This window comes from Epinephelus lanceolatus, chromosome 22 (assembly GCF_041903045.1).
Source record: "Epinephelus lanceolatus isolate andai-2023 chromosome 22, ASM4190304v1, whole genome shotgun sequence".
Lineage (NCBI taxonomy): Eukaryota > Metazoa > Chordata > Actinopteri > Perciformes > Serranidae > Epinephelus > Epinephelus lanceolatus.
The window spans coordinates 27,356,657-27,383,777 of NC_135755.1; the positions used below are offsets into that span (position 1 = coordinate 27,356,657).

General features: G+C 40.5%; 2 non-coding genes across 2 annotated transcripts; both read right to left on the bottom strand.

The window, feature by feature from the left end:
- Positions 1 to 14,885: 14,885 nt before the first annotated feature.
- Positions 14,886 to 14,957, bottom strand: trnaa-cgc (transfer RNA alanine (anticodon CGC)). The gene has a single exon. It is a non-coding gene; the product is annotated as a tRNA-Ala (tRNA).
- Positions 14,958 to 24,379: 9,422 nt separating this feature from the next.
- Positions 24,380 to 24,451, bottom strand: trnaa-cgc (transfer RNA alanine (anticodon CGC)). Its single transcript has one exon. It is a non-coding gene; the product is annotated as a tRNA-Ala (tRNA).
- Positions 24,452 to 27,121: the final 2,670 nt, after the last annotated feature.

The following is a 27,121-nucleotide window of genomic DNA, read 5'->3' on the forward strand; positions in this document are numbered from 1 at the left end:
GAAGCCCACAGGCAAATTCAGGTTTTGTTTGGGTCTCAACAAAGATATAAAAAATCCTGACAGTGTATTTAAAGGTCAAAACAGGAATAAAGGGGCGCTGCGTGTGTTTGTATGTGTGTGTGTGTGTGGCAGAGGAGGATGGAGAAATTTTGAAAGTAAGAGAAAGCAGGTTAGAATTACATTGTTTCAGTGTAGGAAACGTACAGTTTTGGATCCTCCAGAGAACGAAAAGAAAGCAATATGAACATAAGTAAGTTGAATTTTTTGTCCAAAGCTGCGAGGTATGTTAAGAAATGTTTCCTAACACAAGCTATTTAGAGTAATGAATATACATTTAATATATTTATTAAGTCACTTTGACATCTTATACAAACATCCACCGTCTTATGGGTTTACAGTTAAAAAATAAAAAAAATGAAAAAATAAACGGAACCAAACATCACCGAACTGAATCTGAAGTTTGGTGATGTCTTTTTTTTCCAGGAAGATTTTGACATGTCATTTGATTACAATATATATTTTATGGGTGTGTGTGTGTGTGTGTGTGTCTGTGTGGTGTGTGGCTTTGAGTACAGAGGGACTTTCTTATTAGAGTTGGGAAATATGGAAAAGGCCTTTCTCTCTCTTGCAGAAGACACTATATGTATGTGCTTGTGAGTGACGTTGCTCATGGGTATTTCTTTGAGTTGGAGTGTCTTTGAGGCTTCAGTCTGCTGTTGTACTCCTCTCAAAAAGCCTGTAAAGTTGCATCATATAAGTAAAGTAATGTTTTCTTCTTTCTCTTTGCTGAAGGTCAAGGTACTGGTGATGCTAAACTGTGTTTGGCTGGAGCAATCAGTGTTTGTTTTCTTGCTTTTTAGCCAGTATTTAATATGCTCTGCCACAAATAAATTCAGACAGTTAAGGTGAATCTGCTTAGTCTCAGAGACATTGTCCTCTGCTGCAGTGCTCAGGATATTAAACTCATTTATATTTACTGAAAACCAACTTCTTTCCTTACACCTAAAGCCGAATTTAATGACCCCTTTTTTAAGTGAGGGAACAAAACATGTTTCTCGTGTTGTCCCCGGTCTGGTTAGGTAGAATCATACCATTAATAAAAGCATAAGGACCTCACACACACGCAAATCAATCTGTCCTTCTGCAGGAGGAGCCGCTTGGTGTTGAATTTAATCTCAGTCTCAATCCACAGGCACTAATCCTGCAGATTATAGACCCCTCACTCCAGTACACACACACACACACACACACACACACACACACACACTGCGTTATTAAAGCATCTTTATTACATGTGACAATCCCCTCTGAGGGATACTGCCCCCTCTGCGTTTGCTCACATGACACCAGCTGAGACGTCATGACCTCATATAAACACACACATCCTCATAATGTGCAATAATGTATATTCTCACATAATTTATGCATGCTTACATTGATGCATGCATGCCTACGCACACAGATGTACTATCAATATTTAGTATTTGACCCAAGAGCGGCCTCACTTAACATATTGTTGGTTTTGCACAGATTGAAGCATTAGTGCAACTACACACACTCATGCACAAATGCACACAAATTATTAAGGTGATTAAGTACTCTGAATTAATCTGTCTCTGTGTCAGTCATTAGACAAACAACTGAAATATGCTGACTTTCACCACATGCCAGAAGAATGATGTTCGGATTACACAGATACACATGTCTGCATGTATTGTATAATCACATGTAATCTGTAATTATATAGATACTGGACATGGGACACATACTATAATCCCTCTGACCTGGTAAAGAGAGAGATATGCTCGACTATAAATGTAGATTATATCATCAGTGAGAACCCCACACTCAAACGAGCAGGATTAATAACAGCCTAATGAAATGAATTGTACATAATATAACTCAGAAAGGAGATGGGGTAAAGGTTTTTGACAAATTTGGGTCTCTAAGTTCTGCTGAATAAGCAAATGTTTTTCTTTGCGTTACTTTGTTTTGCATTTGGGCAACACAAATGCTTTACATATATTTGCAAACTAGGCTACTGTAGTTTGTATGAGGGCATTGCTCCATCACTTGTACATCATAACTCCTTAGTACACCTTTTTTTGTGTCAATGTAGAACTCTCTACAACAGGAAGTTTCACAGCAAAATAATTCTGTGCATATTTGTTAAATATGTGATTCTAGAGGGTTGGGGGGGTTGGTGACTACCTGCAGGGCTGGTTGCTATAGCTTGTGAGCTAATCATGAACTCACCAGGGGGACTGCCCATTGTTCCAACGGCTTATAATTTCAAAGTCCCAGTCCAACAAATGTCCCACTAGACTGAAAGCCCATTTGTCTGATAGCCTGTTATCCCGAAAACAAATGCACATTGCTCTTAGGGGCTATTTCTTTGAAGGCACTCTCCCAAATTGAAGCACATGCCTAATTATTATGCAAAATGATGTCATTGGACCTTCATGCATGACCCACCCTAGTCAGACTGTGATTGTCTAGTACTCGTTGATTTCATTGGTTGGATTGGTAGGGTTGGTTAGGTTTAGGCATGAGGAGTGAGACTGGTTAGGGTTAGGGTCAGAATATCAGGGTAAGCCAGTGAGAGGTAGAGTAGGGTGTGTTATGCCTTTACCATAGTAGAAAGATCCGATGAGTCATTGTGTGCAGTAATTAGCCATGTACTTCAGTTTGGGAGAGTGCCATTGGAGATCGGCTCTTTGGAGCAATGTACATTTATTTTCGGGATACAGAGCTGTTGGACCAATAGCCTTTCATTCCGATGGGACATTTTTTGGACGGCTGGGCTTTCAGAACAATGTCACAGCACCCTCACAAGCCAGGCAGGCTAGTGAAGTTTTCTGTCTACTGTTTGGTTTACGTACCTCTGGTATTTTGTACCCCATTTAACACCAATTTGTTAATATATTCATTTATTATTATTATTATTAAAAATTATTGTGGTGTGGTATAAGTGGCCAAATAAATCTCTTGACTCGCTAATGTTCAGTTACCCCACTCCTTAGCTTGCTACCTTAACTGGGTTGGCAATGGTACAATAAGTTTATACATTTCATTCAAAAGAAGTATTATTTACCACTGACTCCTGTCTCATAACTGTCTGCAAACCATTCCTCTTTTTTGGAGCAAATTGATGGGTCAAATTTCACCAAAGTTGAACTCAAGTGAACCCACTAATAATCACACAAAATAGCCTCGATTTGTACAGAATGCAGTACAGAGGCATGACAAACGGGGCACAGTGCTGACTGATGGAGAGAGACAGAAAGACACATCTATTCATTATAAATGGTATTGAATCAAAGAGAGACATTAATTATTAAATGAAGATAGCAACAACTTGTTACCACCAGTAAAACCATAGTAACCACTCCTGACATTCTTGCTCCGGCCTATCAAAACATTTCAACTGCTTGCCTACTCTTCAACTGATTGTCAGCTCTGTTCAGTCATTTGACGTAAATTCAGTTAAACATTAAATGAAGTGTAAAGATACAATTTTTTCTGGATAACAGGATGAACCTCAATACAGTTTTATTTTGAGGGGTGTAATATTCCAGTGGCCTCTGAGCATGTGGGTATGTATATGCATGAGAAGGAGTAGAGATTATCATAATGGAGAACTGCCAGTAGAGAGAGAGAGAGAGTGTGTGTGTTAGATGGAGTGATGCCAATGAGTCTGGATGGTTCAGCATTAGCTTCAGATCAGAGCGTCGTGTCATGATCCCTCTACAGTTCTGTGTGAGTGCATGTATGTGCATTTGGCACGGTTAATCGCTATGATAATGATAGCTCCTCTATCCCTCTCTGTCTCTCCTTCCTGCCTCTGTTCATCATTCCTTTATCAGCTTTCTACCCAGCCAATCAGCCTTCTTATAAGCAGGTCACCAGCCATGTACACAAACTGCGTCCAACTTCCCAAACCAGTCAGTGGACGCCCGTTCATCTTGTTAAACCAAAGGAATGTCAGCTGATGTGTCCTCATTTGTCATCTAGAGAAAAAGTTGGCTGCAGCTGAAGCCATCTCATATTAGCATAATTTCCACATCCAGTCCCCTTTTTCTCTGTAAAGCAATTTGCTTCTAAAACAAAATTGCTGTAAGTTTGCTAGGTTCCCTGCTTGCACATTGCACTTACAGTACAGCATTGCATGTTAGCACATTGTAGCATATTATTTATTTAGTCTACACTACATGATATTGCTATAGGTTCTTCAATGGAACTCCAATGTAGTGGCATTCCTAGAAATTTATGATAGGGGTGGCCAGATGAGGCCACTGAAAATCTGGCACACCAAAATCAAAAGCCATAAATGAATTCAGGCTGTTATCATAGACTGTTCATACATATAGCTAAGAAAAGTTATGCACCACAATTTGTAAGTAGCCCATGTAATCATGAGCCAGTTATTAGTGTATAACCCACATAATCAGGAAGGCTGCGATCCCGTGACCAATGTGCTGACACAAAACACACGACTTTCCCCCAGGAGAACGGTATTTGAAACCAAGTGAACTTTATGTTATTTTAAGGGATGTCGTCACAATGTTCCTTTTCCTAAACTTAACCTAGTGTAACTTAATGTTCAGTACACAACTTTACTCTAAGTACCCAGTATGTAACGTCATTTGTGGGCCACTTATTTGTTCGATATCCTATGAATCGTTGTATGAGGATATGTTGCTGAATTTCATGAATTCTGTTATGCTGCTGAAATATATAGGCTAGTTGAAAATAATGTCCTCAAAAAACAAAACAATTATACAGTCTCAATTTGAAGGAGAACAAAACAAAACATTTACTGGGAACAAGTCAGCCCAAGTTGCCTGGGTCCAGATCTTGGAATACGCCCACTCCACTGAGTTGACTAATTCGTCTGGCATTATGACATGAAACAGCGGTTTCTCAGGTGAAATGAAAAAAGACCACTGAGTGCTGTAGCCAATCAGCACCACTGGCGGGACTAACACCCTTAATAAGCTTAATAAGGAGCCATAACAACAATGTCGAGCGCTACATTCAAGGTAGACACTGCTATCAAGGCTGTTCTAAATTGACATGTCTTCTTAATATCACCAGACATCATAGTTTGTTTTACTTTGCTCTGCTCCACTCTTAAAACCCCAGCAAAACAAGTATGATGACATGGCTATCCATTAGTGTGGACTTAACATGACGCTAGATTCAGGCAGATGTGTTGGTTATAATGTTTGGTTAGGGAAAAAATTACATTGCCGAAGCCAGTATAGCAGATTATTTATCAGTAGTCCGGCTTTTGTCAGTCTGTATGTCTTATGTGCTATAAAACACGTCTGTGAGTTTTGAAAGTAATTCTTTTGAATATGTGTGACTGGACGCCATCTTGGCTCCTCTGAGCAGTGGTGGACTGGAGCCAAGATGGCAGATGGCTGCATGTCTGCAGGGTTTGGATTCCTACAGGGCCTCTGATACAGCAAACACAGACAACCGGGTGGAGGAAGATGCTGCCCGGACGAGGATGCTGATATTTATTGTCTCTCTCTCCTTGTTTCAGTGTCTCAATCCATTTTTTTTCCTCACCTTTGATACTCTCCACCCTGATTCATCATTTATAGTGTTTCCCACCCATTCCATGTTGTCCTCTTTGTGTTTTATGTTCCCATTTTTATCATAGATATGATATTCTAGTGCAAAAGAGACAATATTATATAGACTAATAATATAGGAGCTGAATTTAATGCCTGTCTTTGTCCCTTCTTCCAACTTTAGATTATATTTTTGGTATATCTATTAAAAATACACAACTGTAAAGTACTATGCCAGATAAGAAAGAAGGGATTTGTCACTGGCTTGTTTCTCTTAGCCATTTTATATTCTCATTGCTGCACATTTTACATTTGGGATCTTTTGCTGACGCTCTGATCCGGAGCATTTTGCAGTTACTGCAGCACAGTAAGCTTTAAATTCTTGTACTACAATCACTCGCTGATATGAAACACACAAGATGAAGTTCCAGGACAGAAGATTAGATTAAAACTTTGCTGTGTATCTGAAAAAATTCAATTATCTTCTGCCAAACAAATAGATAGAAAATGAAGAAAATGCTGAGCACAGAAACAGGATTTACATGCATAAATGTGATTTGGGGTTGGTATTAGAGAGTCATTCCATTCTGAGGAGCATAATCTCAGCTGGGAAAAAAATGCTGTTGTTGCATCAGTAAAGAAAATGATATCTGGATTGTCCTCATACCTACATCCATTTATTTCTGTATCCTTTTGTCCTCTTTTTTTTCCCTTTATTTCCTCCACTCTTTGTAAATATATATATTTTTTCCATTTTTCTCAATATTTCTACCTCTTTTTGTTCTTTATTCCCTTTCTTTCTCCCCAGTTCTCCTCCCATCTCATTCTTCCCAACCTCTCTCTCTCTCTCTCTCTCTCTCTCTCTCTCTCTCTCTCCCTCTCTCTCTCTCTCTCTCTTGTCTCTCAGCATCCCATTCTCTTTTCCATCTCGATTTCTCTCCTGGAGCAACAGTATGTATACACCCGGTTGCCGTAGCAACCAGAGGAGGCCACATGAGCGGGTGGATGAACAAAAGACCCAGAGACCCTCATCCACAGAGAGAGAGAGAGAGAGAAAGAGAGAGAGGGATAGATGGAGAAAATCAGATTTCATATTTAGGCGAGGGGTTTGGTGTGTGTGGAAAATGAGGAGGTGGAGAAGGAGGGGGGGCATAGCGTAGGTGAGGTGAGTTCATAAATGAAAGAGAGAGAGCAAGAGAGAGAGGGGGAAGGGAGATATGGTTAACAAAGCTAAAAAAAGGGATGAGGTTTCAGTGAATAAAAAAGAAAAGCCTGAAAAATGCAACAGTGCATTATGTAAAGCTGCAGCAGTCGCACCACTGTGGCCAGCGGTGGTGTCTCGCAATGAGAGATCATTTCAAAAATCACTTTAAGGTGCAGCAGATTGGCAGTCATTTTATTATTGTTAAGACCAATTTAAAGGTATTTCATTGCATTGTGAGAAAGAATAGGAGGTGATTTTGGAGGCAATTTGAGTGGAAAAAATCTGTTTATAAGAATGTCTTTAAGGTATTTCAGTGCATGTGATTTACAGTAATGACTTCTGCTGGCTCCATGTCACTCATATGTAAAGCAAGTCATATACTAGCAGCGCGTACAGTGTATAATGTCATCCAGAGAGAGGGAACAATACTGACAGGAGTCTGTGAGAGTTAAAGGGAAATTTCGGTTTATTTCAACCTGTCTCCTATCGTCCTAAATTTGTTTCAAGTGACTAGTGATGAAAAATAATAGTTAGCATGTTAGCTGTTAGCCTAGATACAGCCGGAGCGCATTAGTAGCGTCAGACCTGTTAAAACATAAGTGAACAGGCATACCTTCAAGTGCAAAGTTAGTCCACTAAACAAGCTTTTTTCCATAAAGACCGCCTCATATCGTTAGGATAAATGTCAGAGAACATATAGAAAACGACATGTAAACGTGTTGTCTTACCTTACCGGTGTGGTGCCATGTTTGTTTATCCCTCTAGCTCTGCTTTCCAAAGCGCGGCCGAAATATATCTCGGCAGCTCTAGATAAAGCCCAGCTGGATACTAACGTTACTCCAGGTGGAGGTGTCTCGTCCTCGGTCACATCCAGACCTTGAAAATAAGGCTGCAACCGGTCCCATTCCTTGCAACAGAGGCATTCCTCTTCTGTGGGCACTGGGGCACAGCATTCACAGGTACATCACCAATCTCCAGAGCTACGCAGCCTTGCAGCAGCCATTCCTCCTCTCTCGTCCTCTACCTGTTGCGCCTCTCTCTCTCTCCTCCTCCGTTCTTCAATTTCACAAAGCTCTTCGTCAGTGTATCCTTCCAGCTGTTGCTGCTTGTTCAGGCACGCTATGAGATCGCTGCTTGTTCTCGCGATATTTCGGCCACGCTTGAGCTAGATGGTAAACAAACATGGCACCACACCGGTAAGGTAAGACAACACGTTTACATGTCATTTTCTATATGTTCTCTGACATTTATCCTAACGATATGAGGCGGTCTTTGTGGGAAAAAAAGCTTGTTTAGTGGACTAACTTTGCACTTGAAGGTATGCCCGTTCACTTACGTTTTAACAGATCTGACGCTACTAATGCGCCCCGGCTGTATCTAGGCTAACGGCTAACATGCTAACTATTATTTTTCGTCACTAGTCACTTTAAACAAATTTAGGACGATAGGAGACAGGTTGAAATAAACAGAAATTTCCCTTTAAACCCACAATGTTGCCAAGCCATTAGCTTGTTGAACACAGGGAGAGCCTACAATACCACAGCAGTGGTACCCAACGTGGAGGTTGGAACCTCCATTAAGTTGTTAGATAAATCAGAGGGATTGTGAGATGAAAAGAAAGCAGAAGAAAAAACAACCTGATCTAATTCCCAACTCATCAAATACCAATGTTTGGTCAGGGGCCCTCAGCATCAGATATTAATGCACCAAGGCACCCTTTAGTGGCAGTATAAGACGCACTGAGTGTAGTGCTGTAGTGTAAAGATTGAGAAAGTCCACATAGGGTGACGGGAGGGGTGGCAGATGGGTCAGGCAAACGTCAGACAGTAAACTGGGAAACCGCTGTCCGTGTTTAGTGTGAAACCAAAAGTCAACTGACTTATACTAACAACAATGTAGTGTGCAAGTATGTTTAGCGTACTACGCTAATGACATATGCCACGTGAAGTATGTCATGTCATGTCACGTCATGTCACATCACGTTTTTAACAAAAATACTTACTTTAAGACAAATCATGATGTTTTATTTCTAAACCTAACCACATAGTTTTGTTGCCTAAACCTGAGGAAGTAAAGTTTTCTACGTACATTCTAAGTGTATTTTGAAAAGAGACTGTATGCATTTAACAAGCTGAAACTGTACATTTCCTCTTATTTTGAAAAGGCATAATACATATAACAAGCTTAAATTTACATGCTGTCCTCGAGCATCCAAAACTGATGCTGGAGTCATAGTTTGACTTGTAGGGCCACGGACCAAGTAGTCCTCAGTATTAACAAGTTGGGAGTGACAATGTGTTACAAAGACACAAAATTATATAGTATTATATATACTACTCTATACTGTTTGTGTGTGTGTGTGTGTGTGTGTGAGATTTTTTTCAGTTTTTATCTTTTTTTCTTATGAACAACAGAAAGAATTAGTTGGCTCTGTGGCACAATGGATAGCGCATTGGATGGCGCTGTTACCACTATCTTCCGATGGGTCAGTCTCAGTGAATCTATTAAGCCAAGTGCTTATAGTCCATGTTTGTCTTGACAGAAATTTAAGTAAGACAAAGGCACTGGTTGTATCATGATATGTAAATATACTGCATAATACGATACATAATTATCCTTCCTTTAATAGGCCACCTCAAGTCCTCTTCCAATTACTGCTGCTGTAGAGAAAACAACTAAATGTCTCTTGTAACTCCTTTAATCAGCATCTTCAGCTGCATTGCTTTGCGGGTAATTATGTTGCCCTTGTTCATTCTGAAAGAGGCGCTGACATTCATTCAGTCTCACTTATTAAGCTGTAACCTAGTAATAATTACTGGAAAAAAAATTAGAGTTGGGGAAATGTTGAGTTGATTTCCACTTCAAGCCTTCCTCTCATTATCTTTGCTCTTTTTCATTAGTTTTTTAACTAGTTGTGGATTCTTTCATGAAAAAGGTACAGCAAGAACTTTGTAACTGGGCTGATAAAGTCCAGGGGTTTTCAGTTTCACCTCCTGTGTTTCAGTTTTTTGGACATAGGATGTTACCTCTCTCAGTCATCTGTAAAATGACGACCTCAAATGCTCCCTTCAAGTCCATTAACCTTTGAAGTCTATAATTAACAGTTGAGCTAGAGGCACTCCTATTTGACTAAGTAAACGTATGGAGCGCTGATCCTCTGCAGGATATACAGATAGACCCTTCAGGGCACTGGTGGGAAAACCATATTCAATTATCCTGCCTATTAAAACTCAGGAGTGTGTGTGTGTGTGTGTGTGTGTGTGTGTGTTAGCTGAAACAGGACAGCCTTATGCAAATATAATTACGCCAATTAAACCACAGAGGGGGCTCAGAGGGGGTTTTGGGTGGAAAGACTGGCAGCGGTTGCGTGTGAGTGTTGGTGTGTGTGCCAGTGGGTATTGTGGTAATAGAACTGGTTCTCCAGTGTGTGCGTGCATGTATCGAAGTCGACATGCACATGTGTGGGTGTTCTGGGAACACTGTTCTTCGCACCCTTTCCTCCATCCCCCCATCAGCACCACCATCACCCCCATCCCCCAAAGCCTGCTTCCCCGTCTGTCTGTCTTCAGGGAGTTGAAGGAGCTCAAAGGAGAAGCATGGGAGAGACTCCGTGTTTGGAGTAGAGATGGAGAAGGAGATGAGGACATGGAGAAAAATGGTAGCAGGGATACAAGAGAGAGTACAGATGAAAAAGAGAGTAAATGGGTGAGCCCAGGAGAAAATCAGTTGCCACACATGTAATTGGGAGGATGAAAAAGAGGGGCATGTTCTTGTAGTAGATATATGAATGAAAGGTCTTATGTATCAGAACACCAGGGTTACTTTCTCTCCTCATCTTTACAAGTCTTACAAGTTATCCTTGACTGAAATAAGTATTTGGATAAATACTTCATGGTTAAATATGTAAACACACTTAATAATGGCGTCTATCTGATAATGTGCATTGACTCTAAGTAAGGGGCCCTTTTGCCGCCTTATTTTTTAAGGAGGAAGTCCTCACAGTTAGAGGAAAAAGAGACCCGACCCGAGGCCCAATTTGGACTGTGTCCAAAATATGCCTCAGGTCAGTTAGAGTCTTGCTTTACTGCCACAGGTCACCGGTTTTTGTGCCATTATGTTTAAAGGCCCAGACATGCAAAACCAACATCAAAGAACTAGTGGCAACCAAAGGCCAACTGTCGCATGGCTTTACTCTGCCTGTGTCTTGACCAAAAATTTGCACTCAGACACACTGCAAAGACTTCCACCAACAGCCAACTAGCATGCGCTACTGAATGAGAGGAAATAACTCTCTGAACCAGCAGGCTCAGGTTGTTTGTATTGGTCATTAAAAAAGGGAAACTGGAAGACTGGAAGAAGCAGGATGTATTCAAGACGCCAGTTAGCCAGTTAGCACATTAACAACACAGCCTGATGTTGAAAGGGAAAAAGGGCTGTACACATCGCAAAGACTAGGGCGACAGACGCTCATCAACTGCTAAACGTTGACCGACGGTGGCCCTAATACCTACTCTGACTGCACACACTAACAGCTCTGACCACACGTCATGCCATATCAACAGTGGAAGTAAATATTTTAGAAAATCAGTAGCGTATGTAAAAGATTTATTACTGTAAATGCCATTGTACCGGCTTGCTGTACACACACCACTCTCTATCAAATAATGGTAAAAGCTACATGAGTGAAAGTAACTATGACTAGTCCTGAATCAGTTTTTGCCTTAAGAAAAGTTCAGACAGAGTTGTGCATGTGATGGAGACAGCCAAGGAATCGAATGACTGGCTAAAGTGATGTAATATTTCCTGACATTCACTGGTGATTTTTATGCGTGTTTGCTCCCTTTCCTCCTGAACAGATCGGTATTCACTGTATTTTGCCCAAGGGGTAACACCAGCAACCATTTCTGACAGGTTAAATTTACCCCTGAGAAACTACCTGTTCATACACTCAGAAGAAAAAAATGACAGAATTGTTTCTGGCATTGTCTAAAAAATCTTTTCAGTCTCGTTCTCATGGGAGATTAACTGTCATCACAATGCAGTAGAGGCGATTGTATCACAAACATTGTTGTCAAGCTTTCATCTCTGTGTATTTCCAGAATACACTGACAGCATCACACACTCGACTGCACTTTATAGCATCTGAGACAACTCCACAAAATGCAGGCAGCTTTGAAACCAGAAAATTAAATGTTCTTGTGATCACGGTGAGAGCGTTTAACTGAGACATAGAGTACTTCTCTTAGAGATTTGCTTCTTCACAAACTAGTCAGACGTGGGCCCTTACACACTTTATTTGCAGCTGCTAGTTGGTGTTAAATGCAATCCCATACATTATTACAAGCTTTTTGTACTGCTACAGAATGCCTTTTGTTGGAGAGATGTGATCCAAAATTCAAATTCAGCCAATTTGAATTTATTTGATTTCAACAGAGGACAGTTTTGGGGAGAAGCTGAATGTTTGTTGAACTCAAATGCCAAAATACACATGATGCTCTGAAAGCTTGTTGGCAGGACAGCAAAGGGAAGACGTGTACAGAATGAGCAAATAGCCTATTGTATATTTTGCTGGTGTTCCATGCAGCGTATCGTATTGTACATGCAAAGTTTAGTGCAAAAGTAGTTCAAAATGAAGAGTTCACAGCCATGCTAACAGTTTTGTGAGGCTGTATTTAGGAACAGTGGAGCCTTGATCTAAATGCTAACACCAGCATGCTAAAATGCCTAGGACATATGATATTTACCATGTACTGTATAGGGTATGATGGTATTGAGTGTTACATTCTACCATTTGTTAATTAGCACTAAACACAAAGTACAGCTGTGACTAATGGAAATGTCATTAGATTTGCAGGTATGTGGTCAGAAACTAGGGCAAGTTGAAACTTTGGCCTGATGATGGCACTAGATTAAAACTAAAGGAATCACCAGTGTTATCAGAATTCATCATGAGGGGACCATGAATGGCTATGCCAGATTTCATGGCAATCCATCCAAGAGATATTTCTCTAAAAACCACAAATGTGACCCTCGTTGTGGTGCTGTAGGAAAAGTCAATGGGATTCATCCTCTGGAGACCATGCATGTCTGCACAATATACAGTATCATGGAAATACATCTAATAGGATTTGAGATATCTCAGTTTGGACCAAAGTCATGGACATCACAGACTGACTGACTTTGCCATCCCTGGAGTCACATCTCCAGAATGGCTAAAAAAATCCTTAATTTTTATGCCTCTGTGGTGGTGACGGCTGTGGCTGCAGGCATTAGGTTTTTAGGTTGTCCATCCGTTCATCCCAGTCTTGTGAATGTGTAATCTCAAAGATGCTTGAGGAAATTTTCTCAAATTTGGCACAAATGCCCACTTGGAGAATGAACTGATTAGATTTTGGTGGCCAAAGGTCAAGGTCCCTGTGATCTTGTCTGTTTCATTCTTGTGAACACTATATCTCAAAAACACCTTGAGGGATTTTTAAAAAAAAAAATAAAATAAAAAAAATCTGGCACAAACATTCACTTGGACTCAACAATGAACTTATTAGATTTAAGCAGTTAAAGGTCAAGGTCACTGTGACCTTGTATCTGTCTTATTCTCCTCTATGATGTACCTCAGGAACGCTGTGTGGGAACTTCTTCAAATTTGGTACAAACATCCTCTTGAACTGATTTGAATTTGGTGGTCAAAGATCAGGGTCACTGTGACCTTACAGAACATGTTTTTGGCCATAACCAGATACTTCATATAATAATTATGACAAAATTTCACACAAATGTCTTGTAGGATAAAATGATGAAGTGATGATATTTTATATGAAAAGGGTCAATGGTCAGTTTCACTGTGACATCACAATGCTCTGCAAAAACACTTCTCTGGCCAATATTCAGCATCACAAAACAGGAACAGAAGGGGAAACATTTTGTCAGACTGAATCGGCGACGCTAATCTTGAGGGCCCATATTGAAACTGTACTGATTGTATAGATGTTCTATGCTGTCGGATTTAAGATGTGTATGAAGCATATGCATTTTGGCATATGTAGCTGCTTTGCAGCAACATCCATATTTTAAGCATTGTCAACTGTCATGTGAGTCTTGACAGGCGTAGATGTAAACTGCAACTTGAGTGGTTGGCGGAGGCAAACGACCGCAAGGCGGTTATTCTAGATTAAATGAGGGAGACAATGAATGGCTTTTGGACCACACTCCAGATTGCTCTCGTAAGCTCCAAATGCCTTTCCTCGTGAGAGATGAAGCTTTAAATGGACTTACAGTTCAAAATATCCCCTCTAATCTCATACAGTTTCAAAGAACATATGATTTATTTGCCGTACCCACTTTGCCATGTCTATTTTAAGCTCTCAGACAAAGTTTAGGTCCTCTCCTCTCCTGCTAATCAGTCAGCAGATGTTTGGGAGGCACAAACGCCACTCTCTTCCTCCCTCCTGTCCTCCTGTCACTCCTTCTCTCCCTTTTTAATTACCTCTGAATTTCTTCTTTCTATCCCTGGTCGCAAAAGCTTAACATGAAGGAGCTGTTGTCATGTGAGCAGACGCCCAGCTGGATTCATCCCTCCCTCCTTCCCTCCACAAACCTGCTCTCCCTCCTGATAAAATTTATTAATCCATATTCATATGCTGATTATTGAACCATGTCTTTTAGGAATGGACGCGATGTTAGTGTGTTCTCAGCCTAACATTGCATTTTTCATCCATCCAAACATGTTCCTTTTCCTCTGGCCTAATAAATGGCCAAAGACCATGATCAGACAAAATCATGATATAACCAACAAATATGATAAAATGACATTACATAAAACCCATGTTACATATCGTTGTATACACATTCATCACTCCACAGTGGATCTTTTGAAAGGAAAATTAAAGTTAGAGGAGAACTGGGGTCAACTAACACTGATCAAGGCAACTGTGCCAAAAGGTCATGTGGATTTAACACTGTAACTCTTTTTTGCAAGAACAGCTGACATTGGTTCTTTTTCATTTATTCCCTTGGTGAGAAGTGCAAGGACTTTTGGTGAATGCTTTTATGTGAAGCCCCCTTGAACACAATGTATCTTCTAGGTATTGTGTGATAAGAGGTGGAGATGCTGGGGATTGATCCCAGGACCTCATACATGCGAAGCATGCGCTCTACCACTGAGCTACATCCCCTCTCAGGGACAGATTTTGCTTTACAGGTAACTGCTTTCAAAAAGGAAGGCAATATAAATATAACCTTTCTGAAATAGATTGTTTTAGTTGTTTTAGATTTATTCAAATTGGAGGAAGTGCAAAGTTACAGCCATTACATAAAGCAGCCTTGAACATGTTGTATCTTAGTATTCAGAACATTTTACAGTTTGGAAGGATTAGTTCACCATGCTTAGGTAGATAAGTGGACATGCAAGGGACTGAACCCGTGATTTAATTAAAGCTTTTTGTACATGCAGTGTTTGATAATTTGGGCTTTATTTGGTGAAGAAGGAGGGGTGGTAGTAGCATCATTGCCTTTTCTCTATTTATTGGTACAATCACTAACCAGTATTTCCTGAAAAGTGGCATTTTATTCATTTCCTTACTGCCAATGAGTGGAATAGTGTGGAAGAAACAGTAGGAATGTGAATCACACTACACCTTGCATATGCATTGTCACGAGCAGTATAAACAATACTGGGAACCAGTCGTTTAAACATTGCTCCATAGTGCTAGTAGTGGTCAGAGACTCCACAGGGTACCTTAAACTTTCTGGCAGCAGGTTAATTTATGTGTATTATTTTGTAAAAATAATTCTATCAATAAAAAGTTATTCTGCATTACAGCCTTCAGTTTATCGCATCACATAGTGTTGTTTTTGGCGGCCTGTTTTAATTTTAGTTTTAGTCTAGTCTTTGTGTTAAACTGTCATTTTAGTTTTTATTAGTTTTAGTCACGTTCATACTCTTTTTTGTCTAGTCAAGTTTCAGTCAACTAAAAGTCTGAGCATTTTAGTCTTATTTTAGTCAGAATGATCCATGACTATTTTCGTCTCGTTTTAGTCGACGAGAACTGATGACATTTTAGTCTAGTTTTAGTCAATGAAAATTGTATTTTAGTCTCTTTTTAGTAATGCAATTCTATTATACCCAGTCAATATAGTATAAGTACCTAGTATAGTATAACCAAACCAAAATTTTCTTTTCTAAATTAGCTCCTATAGTTAGAGCTAAATATATATTTATTTATACAACAGTTAGTTCTGACCGAGTAATTTGATTGGACGAGAGGCATTCCGTGAGTGCTGATATAGATTATAACATCACTGGGACTTGTAACAGTAAAATCACTCCGCTCACAGTTGTTATAAGTAAGGGATAATGTATAATGCGCCGGTGAATACTGGGAAAATATCTCCCGACAGGGGAATAGAACCCCGACGCGCACCCTGCCCTGCCGGCAACGGCTGAATCTCCTTGTCAGGGCAGCGTCCCTAGCAACGCTGGGCTACATAGCAACGGTCATTACACAGTAATATCAGACCTCTGAATGCTGCGACTGACCAATCAGAATACAGCATTTAATAGAGCCGTGTAATAAATATAAATACAGCCGTTAATTAACCAACTGTCACACTCACTACACAAACTGACACTATAGCGTTACACCAAGAAGATGGATATTTTCCCCAAAATTACATTTGAATTAAATTATGAGTGGTCGTCAGGAGAGGACGAGGAAAAGGAAAGCCAGGACTCTTCTGTGCAGACCTTCAGGTGTGTTTGTGTAACATCAGCCAACCTCGACAAACTGGAGAGGGCAAAAATTAAGCGATAACAGTCAGGAATTATCAATGATCATCTGATGAGGTACTGATGAGGATGAGGGAGAGTGGAAGCTGAATCCGGCCGTGCCAACATCCAGGTTTGCCAACATTTCATCAGCCGAACTGGACGAAGTTACACAGCTGCAGATCAATGTAAATACAAAGTAGCTTGTGAGTTCCTGGTGTGTGCCGCGTTGCCTGGCAACAGACTGGGGGATCACGGAGCTACATAACATACTTTTATTTCATTACCTTTTGTTAACATTTCCTTACTCAGCATTGCTGTTTAAGCTGTTGTTGAACTGTTGTATAAAAGCAATATCGCATGAGAGCGAGTGATGTCATACTGTATATCGTCACGGCTGTAATCCGTCTGCGCAGTGCGATGCACAGCCTAGGAAACAGAAATACTGCAAAATAATAATAATAACGCGACTAAACATTATAACGTTATTTCATCTCGTCTCGTTTTGGTCAACGAAAATGAAGAGACATTTTAGCAGAGGTTTTATTTTGTAAACCACATTTAGTCTTGTTTTTATTCATCAACAATATTGCATTATATATTTAATTATAGTTATTGTCACATGACCACCATTTACGTTGCATCTTGTCTCGTTTTCGTCACGTGATAAAGGTTCGTTGATGACAATATTTAGTCATACTTTTCGTTGACGCAAGCAACACTAGCATCACAGCAGTAACAATGGAGTCAACATTAGAGGGGAAGCAAATATGTTGAGGGGTCTGGTTTATTGTACCTACCCAGTACCCACAGCAGTTGAGCAACAGCTTGTCCTGGAGTACAGTAACATCACTTGGACAAACTACATGCAGAACTGTAGTGCACTGTAATACTACAACCAGTAATGGTGATTTGTAAAGCGTATTTATGATTATGATTACATTTGCTAATGATTATTTCGGGATGTGGCCCAATATATATCATAATTACTGCCTTGCATTGCATGGTATAAGCCACAAGGGTTTTGTATTGCTGCAAATCAAAGTCTTTTCATCATTTAATGAGTCATAAAATGTGTACAGAACATAATTAAAGCCTATTTTGCTGTAAAAAAAATGATGTTGTTTCCTTAATCTTTAATGTGCGGAAGTACATGTACTGACAGAATATGTTGCAGATCTACTTTAGTTGGGTCCCCACATAAAAAGACAATTAATTCATTTTAATGAGCTTGTATGTTACAGAAAATAGGGCAAGGAAAAGTCTTATTCAAACAAGCATGAAATAGCCAACATAGACTTTGTGCATTCTGTCTCTTGTGTACTTATGTTCTAGTCACTTAATGATGTTCATGTTAATTCATAGTGTTAAACAGGACAAACTAATTTTTTCTATAATATGACCATGGGAATAAATGATATTTTTTTAGTAGTGGACACCAATATACAGTCTTCAACATGTCAGACTGAGAATTATGATATCTGCATCAGTCAGACATATGTACAGTAAGTCATTTAATCAGTGATCTATTGTGCAGTATAATCTGTGTAATCAACCATTGAATCAACTGAATGATATAATTGGTTTCTTCCATATCCAGTAATCACAATCTCTTACCCTTTCAACACTGGCTGCTGTGTAATTATTATTCCAATGTGATCTGACTGCAATGTAGTTTTTTCTGTAAAGGAGTGTGTGAGGCTTAAATGCAGTCGTCTTTCTCCTCCCTATACCACTGGGTTAAAACTGACAGTGTATTTGAGTGGATAAAACCCTCTGAAGTTGGGTATCAGGCTCAGTGCTGAAGCTGGACTACAGTTTTACAGCTCTGACTCCAGTACAGCCAAAGCTGTCCTCTCCCTCAAACAATAAATGCTTTCACACTGAAAGACCTTGAACATTCTCAGCAAAGCAACTCTTCCCTCTGAAATGGGAATATTCCACATCTGCCCAGGCCCACATGGCAGCTCAGTGATAAAGCAAACAGAGGCAACCCCGGCCAGAGTCAAACGCTGTGGTAGTGTAAAGGGTTTAAATCTCTCTGCTATCAGCCACCCACAGCAGTTTATCTCCCAGCACTGGGAACTGTGCTTACAAACATGTTTCTGCAATAAAAAATCTACTGTGAAATCTGCCACGGTGATGTAACTTGAATGTCACTTCTCCCTGAAATGTACATTTATTCTTACTGTCAAACATGTAGACCTTAACTGCTGCTAATGACGCCCAGTGCATCCCCCCACCTCACCCCATTTCAATTACTAAGAACCCCTCTTTACAAGCTGAATGAGTGAGGGTCAAAACATGTTATCAAGAACAGCTTAGTACTCAACAGACCTGTCTTATCCTTTCAGAGGTCAGATTTTATCATTAAGAAACAACAACCCCAATCGCCCCACATGCTATAAATCTACAAGTAAACACCTTGTCACGTAACACCCTCAACTCACCCAGACTAACGTGAAGGCACACACACACACACACAAACACACACAAAATAGTGATTATGGGTTGAAATTTACCATGGGTGAGTGATTTGAAGGTATACTAGAAACGTGCACTAAGTAGAGTGCAGACCTCCGCCAGGCAGCCACTTGTAATTTCAGCAAACACAGCACTGCACATGTCAGAAATGTCCCAAAAGCTAATAAAAATACACATTTTGTCTATTCTTGACAGAGCTGCAGCGTGTTGCACAGAGCAGATCATTGTCTCCTGCTAACAGACACATTATGTTAAATATGGATAGCCTACAATGTAACTATAAGGATGAATTGAACTTGAACAGCACCATAAAGTATTCTTAACTGAACTTTTAACAGTATCAACTTCGTCTGTAGGCTACAGCACAACACAGTAGGAAATATCAACAACACAATTAAAACAGACAACAACAACAACAACAACAAAAGGAAACCATTTAACTACAGCCCCCTTGCTTGTGGTAGAAGCACAAATATTAAGGTCAAATGACCAAATCCACGAAATCCTTAAGTGTACCAAGTCAGGCTGACAAAACGCTCCATGCTACACTGGTAGCGCATGACGTTGTGTGGAGTTGTCCCTTACAGTCAGGATGGTGGCCATGTTAACAAAAAGTGGGGATTTATTGGGTTGTAACATATCGGGTATGGAATTGATCTGCAGATGCTCCAGTTTAAAATTGGACCAAAATTTTCTTTCAGTGTTAATTTTTGAGCCACAACAAAGTCCAAAATATGGCCTGCAATAGACTAGGTATGGCTTATTGTTTTCAGCTGAACCGGCTTCTGGAAAATTTGCTACACCTACTGGCTAGTTAACAGGAATAAGAAGTCAGCAGTACGGCTTAAAACAGTCGAGATAACAGATTTTTAAACAATTATTGATCACTGCAACAATTAGAGATCCTTAAGCATACAGTCATTAATGTGCACGCAAAATATTAGGCTGATTGGTCCAGTACTTGGCAAAATTAGCTGCAGACAAACAGATACACACACTCACACATGCAGGCGTAGTAATTACTGTACATCAAAGAATATGAAACGTGAAACCACGATTAAAACACAGATATCAGAAAAGCAGAAAAAAAGCTTTGTTCATCAACTATATCAGAGGGGAAAACAACATGTGAACATGACGCACATATTAAGTCGTTATTTGTAGTAGGCTATTATCAAATAAAGGCTGAAATTAGCTGAAGTAGTGCTGGAAATAGTCTCCTTTGACCTTACACTTTATCTGAATGATTTTGTATCCCTTATCGCAAGTGCAGTGCTGCAAATGGTGAGATAACTAAAGAATTAAAAGTAGACTTATTAGAGTAGACTTTTAGACCTCTTTTTATTTTTCTTTGCTCGATATAACAACACTGAAATCAAACTCACTCACTCATTCTGCTGCTTCTTGAACTGCACGTAAAGCACCTGTGGATTATGGGATCCACTATGTAAGCAGCAGTAAACCTCAACTTAAACATAGCATAAGCTTGTGTTTAAATTTGCTTCCTCTTACTGTGCACCCCCACATTCACAATCCTGTTTTTCAGATTTGTACGCTGCGGATCACAGAGTTTTTTTTTTTCTCACACGAGTCATGTATTAATGTCACAGTGAGCAGAGGAGCTTCACTTTGTACCGAGCACTTGTTTCTTCAATTAGATCTCAGTGGGGTGGAGGGGTACAATGTCGTACTTGCCCGAGGCGCTCTCCTACTCTCTCTGCTTTTCTACACAGCTAGAGTGGGTTAACAGGATTAAGGGGACATTTGCATTGGGTTGGGTGGAACGCCGAGTACGTTGGCAGGGACTCCATCATGGTATGTCGTCAGATAACATTCAGAGAGCTCAACGTGTAGCGTATTTAGGTCAGATTTTAAAATTGCAAATATTAGCATACACACAGATACACCCAGAGGATGTTAACGACTTAAGACCTTTAGGTAGAACAAAATAGATAGATAGATAGATAGATAGATAGATAGATAGATCCCATGAGAGGAAAGAGACTGACACTGTTTAAAAGAGGGCTAAGGAGGCGTAGTCGGGGGTGTGTATCTTGATGTTGTATGTTGATCTAAGAAACTGAGTCTGGATCATAAGGGAGTTGATGTTGGCATAATCTACTTAATCTGATTGAGGGCAGCGTCGTCTTCACAGGCTCAATAATTGATAGCACCATCTGCTGTGGTATCAATCTACCAGAATGCCACACATGAGGAATTAGGTTAGAGCAATACTGGGTAATTACATTTAACCTTTATTTGCCATAAGGAGATACTGGATAATTATATTTAACATTTCATCATAGTCACAACAAGATGAATGTGTATGTAGTTCTTGGGTTTGTGGGCGTCTCTGGGCAAGTCTACAAATGAAAGTGAGACATGTGACCACATGAACTCGACACATCAGAATACACTTTTTCATCAAACGTAGCCTCAGAGCCCCGTCATATGAACTCAAGCACCACTTCATTTGAAACATGACAGATGTGGTACTTGTCATGGTGTATTTTAAGTGGATATTCTTATATAATTATTACATTTTAGATAACTGTTTCTCTTTGCTTCAGTGCCAGTCTCAGAACCCATCGGCTACCGTCTGCCTTCCTCTTCCATGTGCCGGTCATTTTGGCTTAACTCTGTGAACAAATCTGCATATGAATGCAAATAAAAAAGAAAAAATGTAATATAAAGCCTAATCCTTGACAGACAATAGGTGATGGGTTCCAAGGTTGCATCGAAGCCAATGCATTCCGCCTCTCCACAGGGACTGAATACCTGCCGTTCAAAAAAACGGCACCCAGAACACCTTGCCACTAAAATCTTTTCCTGCCACCTAAAGATTCTGCATACATATGCAGAATGTGTTTATAGAGATTCTGTACTCAATTGTTTACACACAGTAGTTGCAACACTGTGTTTAGGTGTTATAGCTGATTATTAATAATGAACTTAATTTATATTTTATGAAATTACTCGAGCTATTCCACAATATTTCCATACATCCCCATGTGCCCCATGGGTGCAAGTTCAGGAGTCAAGGTTAGGAATCACTTCATTAGATGATTAGATTGAGTATTCAATTTAAGTGACCAGCCATTATTGAATAGCAGCATGTATGTCTCACAAAGCACTTCTTGGTTCTTTGAAGGATGAAGCTAATGATTAAATTTCAGCTCACAGTAAAGAATAGCTGTACCACAGACATAGCTAATTATAGCTGAAAAGATCTCTTTAATTAGTCAGGGCTTTTTAATAGGATACGGTGCGTGCGTGTGTGTGTGAGTCTGTGTGCATTCGTGTATGTGTTTGCTCTCTAGATTGTGCTTGTGTATATGACATGTAAATAATTGATTGGTTAGCATTGTTTGAACATCTTTAATTCACCGCACAAGGATGGATAGCACACTCAGTTCTCCCCCGAGTACATGAAAGACGGGCCTGCAAACATGTGCTTATGTTTGACTGATTAAAACATTTTTATTTACACTGAAAATATGCACAATGTACTGTAAATGATAATTTGAGACGGTTTCCTCTGCCAAGAATTGTGTTGCAACACCTCAGCAGGTGCAGCTGTAGACACAGGAGAGGCCTCTCAACATGTATCCATGTTTCTTGGAAGCATCAGCCATGTTGTGTTCATGTCACGTCGGAAAAAGTGAAAGAACGGGGTCGACAGGTTAATGCAACTTGTGAATGCGGGGTACGTTGTTACCCATGAATTTAAAGACACTGCAGGGCAGATTCAAGGGATTTTTTGGTTGCCCCTTGTAATTATGTCATATCCAATATGACATACATGTAATACAGCCAGGAAGGATTCATGGAAGTTAAGGGCAAAATGAAGTGAACAATTGCTGCCTGTCTGAGATGAGTCCTCTCTGTATAGAGGTAGAAAATTGTTTCATATTCTTACTGATTTTAGTGTTGAGAAAAAATATGCACAGCAAAACTGATTCTTTTAGAAATATTATTGCTATTACTGACATAGTTACTACATTCCTGACATTTTTTTCTTAAAGGAACGGAAGAATCTCTTTGTTTCTCTTTGTTTTTTTTTCATTTCATCCTGCCTCGTGTGCTCTGTTTGCTTAAGGAAAGGACCTGCAGGGATGAATGAGAGGAGGGGGAAAGCAGGACATAGATGATGAGCCAAGTTTAAGATAAAATGACATAAAGCAAAACTTTAGTTTCATATTACTGTATTCATAATACACAGTTTATCATGTAATGAACAATGTTCAGTTGAAGGATGACTAACCCTGATATAGACCATCCATTGCATCCAAAACAAAATGTGTTTACAAAAATGAACGTCCTTGCAGGAGCAGCTCAAATGGACCTTTCAAATTGATTCACCTTGGAGGGAATGCATTGGTGAGTGCTTTTACCTATAGCACCCTTCAAGATTGCATGTGGTTCTTGTAATATGTGACCCAAAGGAGTGACTCGTGAACCCTGATATGGTTACAGATGCTGGGGATTGAGGGGCCTCATAATGCAAAGCATGCACTTTACCACTGAGCTACATCCTGGTGCAAAAGGTTTGGGTAGGTAGATGGAGGGATCAACAAACCACCAGATTTGAAAAGGAGAGACAGCTGTTGATTTCCTGTTTACAACTGTAAGTCAGTGTCATGTTCTTTACCTCAACTGCATATTATTACTCTAACCATGATGACAAAGCTCCCCAAACCTTAAGGAAGTGACATTTTACCCAAAACCATGAAACCTAACCAAGTAGTTTTTGTGCTTAAACCTAACAAAAACTCAACCATGGTGTTAACAATGATCTCTGTATATGCATTCATAATGCCATTGTGTATGAAGTAAATGACAGGATCACTCAGGATAACTGGAGGACAGCTAAGCCTGTTAAAAGCTATTGTAGACAGAGAAAGCGCTGCAGATTCAACATTGCCTTATCCTTTTGCAAGAAAAGCTCCTTTTTTTACTTGTTTCTTATTCATTCGCCTTGGAGGTACTACAAGGTTGAAAGCACAACAAGCAGCGGCAAAGTGTGGTTTGCCGCAATAATTATGTTTTTCTGCGTCTGGGAGGCATGTTCATGTGTTTTGGGCAGGAAGAAATTCTTTGTAACATAGGTCAACATGTCGCTAGAGTCACAGGACTCTTACTAATTGGCTGCAGGTATTCTCTCGCTGCAATTTGCCTAGAAAAATTGAAATATTACCAACTTTTAGTTTGGATATACTTTGCTACAGAATCAAACAGCTTCAGATCAGAGTGCTGCCACAGCATTTCATGGATGGCAGCTTGCAACAAGCTGCATTTTGTTTCTTAACATGTAGCATCCTCACTTTGTATGGTGTAGATAAGAAGTGGAGATGCTGGGGATTGAACCCAGGACCTCATACATGCGAAGCATGCGCTCTACCACTGAGCTACATCCCCTCTTTTAGTGGACCAGGTGGAAGGTGGTCTCACTGTCTTTTCCATTCTGGGCAGGAAGAGTTGAATCCCTTTATTGGTCACACATATGCAGTTAAATATGATGGATTCAGTGATTTTTCTGCTTACCATTCATTTGGTAAAATCATTAACTTTATTAACCTTCTAGTGGCCAGGTCATACTTCTGTGTATCTTGAGTAACCTGGACAAAAATACCCACATTCATGGATCATTTAAGTGGAATGAAACTAATCAAATGCTTTAACTTTAGCGTTGATCCAAATCTCCAGGCTTACCTGGGCTCAGCAGTTCAGACCCACTGCCTGAATCCCCACCATGTCCGCCCTCAATAAAACAGCAGAATCCATTGTGAAGGGATTAGAGGAAAAGGTTTTGGGCGGTTTCTTCCATTTCCTCCTCAGCAGAGGTGAGGGATGGGGGGTAAATCAGTTGGCAACAAGCCAGCCACGACACAAACACGGAGCAGTGAACAGCACACAGGGTGGGGATTGACCCACGTCTTGTAATCTGTTTTAGTCACTCTGGGTGAAATGCTCACATTCTGTACAGGATTTCTGCTCTACGAGTTTATGTGGTGACTTAGATTGACAGCCTGATTGACACATTTAGACAGAGGGATGGAGGGGGAAATGTGCGCAGATGCAGCAGGAGACGTGAAAAGTGTGACGGGAAACAGGGACGTGGGGGTGAGGGAGGTTAGAGGGTCCGGGGAGAGAGAGGTAGGGAGTTGAAAAATCAGGGCGATCTATATCTTGGGTTTAATTAGTGAAATGAAAGCTGTTAACTTAATGAGTGTTTCTGTGTGTGTGTGTGAGTGCATGTGGCCCCTCTGCTCCTCAGGGCACAAGTCCCCTGCCTTTTTTGACCCCCACCCCTCTCTCTCTCACACACACACTTGAACGAGCTGTAACTGAATAAGTGGGAGAACAGAATTATCCATGACTGCATGCATTACTTAACCAAATTAATAGATCAGTCACACATTTGCTAGATTTAATGCCTCTCGGAACAAACAATATTTTCATCTTTTTGAGCAAAGTCACTGTTCCCCTGTCTGCCCTGATGTCCATGGACAAGGTCAATGTCACATGCGTCTGTGTGTGTGTCTGTGTGTGCATCTGTGTGTGTGGGTGTGTGTGTGTGTGTGTGTGTTTGCCTGGCCTAAAGCTGATCAAGAAGCAGCTGCTCAGTGATTCTGAGCCATATAATTACATTTGCTGGAGGTGGTAGCTCGTCTGTCTCTCTCCATCTCTTTCCTCTGTCAGATTTTATTTTCTGTCATCCTCTTTACCCATAACAATCCCTCCATTTCAACCAGAGATCCCCAACCATTAGTCACACACATACATGCAGACACACGTGCCCAGACACATATATAAAACCTTTGGCCTCACTCAGCGTCTGGCCTCGGCTTACACACACACACACACATGCATGTGCTCAGAGAAAAGAAAAAAAAGAAGAAAGCATGCACACACGCTGTACAAATAAAAAAAAAAGGACACAGACTTGTGACGATGCATAGACAGACATGCACACTGACACACCGATTAACAGAAGGAGTGCAGGGTCACGGATTGCAGCTTCCTTACATCAGGGTCTGAATATTAATATGCGGGGACAGATAAGCAGCCGTGGCAATCCCTTTAAGGCCATACTCCTCTCTGGTTAGTGCTTCTGGTTAATTTATGCCAATCTGTATGCCCAGTTTATGCAAATGTGTGTTTCAGCTTGAACCGGTGTGTGTGGAGTGGTATGAAGGCTTCAATCAATCTGACTGTGCCTGTGCATCTTGTTCTGGCTGTGTCTGCTTGTTATACCACCTTGTATGTTGCATCTTTTATAGCACTTGCTTCACCTGTCCAGCAGGGGGCAGCAATTAAGCTTCAGTTCAGCTCAGAGAAGTAAAAGAGATTGTGAATTAAAGTGTCAGCAGCCTCCTTTTGTGCTTTATCCCAGCTGCAGTCAGTCTCAACAGTAATTGACCCAGATCTGGACCTCCACACTGACATTGATAAATATACTAGCCACCCAAAAGTCATGGGTGAAGGCACCCTGGGGTTTCCCCCAGTGCCCTCATCTCAAACGGCTGCCACAACTGCCAACTGATGAAGACGTTTATTGTGATGCAGACTGATGTTTGGTCATTCAAAAGTCATTGGCCGCATAAAGATGAGACACGCACAGTGTGAGCTTAATCAGGCTCGATTAGCGACGGCGCCGTTCACTTTTTAGCTCCACTTGGCTTTTCTTTATCATCGCTTTCTTACCTCTGACCCTTGTCCCCCTCCTCCCCCCTCCTCCTCTACCAAATCCTTTAATCCATGCTCCTCTGTGACCCCTCCCTTTTGTCCCGGACTTGGGGTACATGTCTGCACCCCCGCCCCGTGAAATTGGCCGGTCAGCGCTGCCAGCCATTCGGCTCTCCTCCTCAGAGAAAGAGAGATTGAGCGGGAAGGCAAGTGCTTTCAGTATTGCAGATATGGCTGCTGCACAGTTAATCCAGAAATATTAGAATTGCAGCACAGGCTTCAGCATTTTCCCCAGTTAAGGAGAATGCAGTTTTTCAAATATGTCATCATCACCTTCAGTCACACTGAGTTATATATTTGAAGCTCTTAAGAAGTAAACGTCGAGACAAATTAACAGCA